The following is a 1,832-nucleotide window of genomic DNA, read 5'->3' as shown; positions in this document are numbered from 1 at the left end:
CTTTTCAAAAGATGTCTGAGAAAGATGCAGAATTTAAATGCAATTAAATTGTTTGAGTTAATTGAAGAATTTCAGTTGGTAGTCCCCACTGATTAATTTACTTTAACTACTATTATTATTTTATTTATTTTTATTTATTTTATTTTATACTTTGTTCCAGCCTGTGCATTTAATTTTATTTTTCAAAAGCAGGAGTTGTGATATTTCTTCTTGTATTGAAATATTTGTTATTGACTTGTTATTTGAGATTGTTATTGTTTTCTTATATATTCAATAAAAAAAATAAATAAAAAAAATTCTGACTAGTTGAAACTCCATAAAGTAAATGAACAAATTATTTTTATATAATATTATTTATTGTTCGTCTAATGTTGTTTTTTTGTAACAAATGCTAAAGGACTCACTAAAGGACATTAATCATTGTCATGTTTTTGTTGTATACCTGTAAAAAATCAATAAAAATAAAGTAAAAAAAAAAAAAAGAATATAAAATGTCACGATAATCACATTTAATAAATTTTACTGCAAATTAAGGCCTTAAATAAAAAAAATTATAATTTAATAACTTTTAATGACCCACGGAAACCTTGTTTCACTATTGCTGCTTCTGTAACAGAATTAAAAACAATAAATGACAAAATAAAATAATGTGAGATGCATGTTTTATGGAAATATTTTTTATTGATTCCTGAAATGCGTCTCTTTCCTTCAACAATATAAATATATAAGTATAAATGTAACAGAGACGTTTCTCCTTGTGAGGAAAATGATTTTCTCGTTTCTGGTTCTGCTGCAGCAAACATGATTTTTTCGTCTTTAACAGAATCTCCTCCGTCCTGCTGGTTCACGTCTCAATCCTCCATCTTTACATCACGACAGCGTCAGGCGGTCCAACTCTGATGCAGGTTTTATTTTGAGGAGAACTCGAGCTTTTTTTGTTATTTTTTGCTCATTAATCTGCGTACTTCCTGTTTGCTGTAGTAGGATTTTTCCTGGGCTGACCGGGTCACAGCGGAGGTCGTATACTTTTCCTTTCTGCGGCCTCGAGTCCAGCTTATTGTTTCAACGCCAGCGGTTAAATAAAAGTTTAATAGAACAAATAATACTTTAAAATAAAATAGTAATCAGTAACCAGTAGATCCTTCCTGACCAGCAGCGGCTCTGATCCTCGGCTCCACTCTAAATAAATACTTGGTTCAGGTTAATAATTTATTCTAATAAAGGAATTCAGTCACATTCATAGAAGTGGTTCCGATTCTTCCTGCTTTTCCTCAGAGTCCAAACCTTCACGGTCAGTGATACTTCCTCCAGCGGCTCGACTCTGAGGACAAAAGGAAAAAAGTGGACAAACATGTCAGAAACCTTGGCTCCTCGGAGACGTGCCGCTGTCGGTGACACTCACTCAGATGGGGGTAGCTCCAGACGTAGCTTAGCACGCAGTATCCTGCCAGCAGCATGCTCAGACCGCCCACGCCGCCTTTCTTCACGTCAATGTACCTTCTGTAGTACCACAGCCAGCCTGAAAGGAGCACACACCAAACATCTGAAAAGTCCACCTTATTTAGGCCACCAACACCTGGATGAACCTGGAGGCTAACGGTGAGGCCGCTAGCAACAAGTCAGGACTGCAGAAATCAGTAATAAACTAACTCTGCAGTCCGTACAGCAAACCCAGCAGCTGCAGGAGGATTTTGCCTGAATCTGGCTTAATTTCCAACATTTGCTGAAAAACTTTTTGGCGCTAAACTCCCACTGTAAGGCATGGTGGTGGCAGCATCATGCTGGAGTAATGCTTTCTTTCCCACAAACATCCACACTTTGCAGATTATTAT

This window comes from Cyprinodon variegatus, unplaced genomic scaffold (assembly GCF_000732505.1).
Source record: "Cyprinodon variegatus isolate N-32 unplaced genomic scaffold, C_variegatus-1.0 Scaffold316, whole genome shotgun sequence".
NCBI classification, from domain to species: domain Eukaryota; kingdom Metazoa; phylum Chordata; class Actinopteri; order Cyprinodontiformes; family Cyprinodontidae; genus Cyprinodon; species Cyprinodon variegatus.
Note: the sequence above shows the minus strand (reverse complement) of the source record.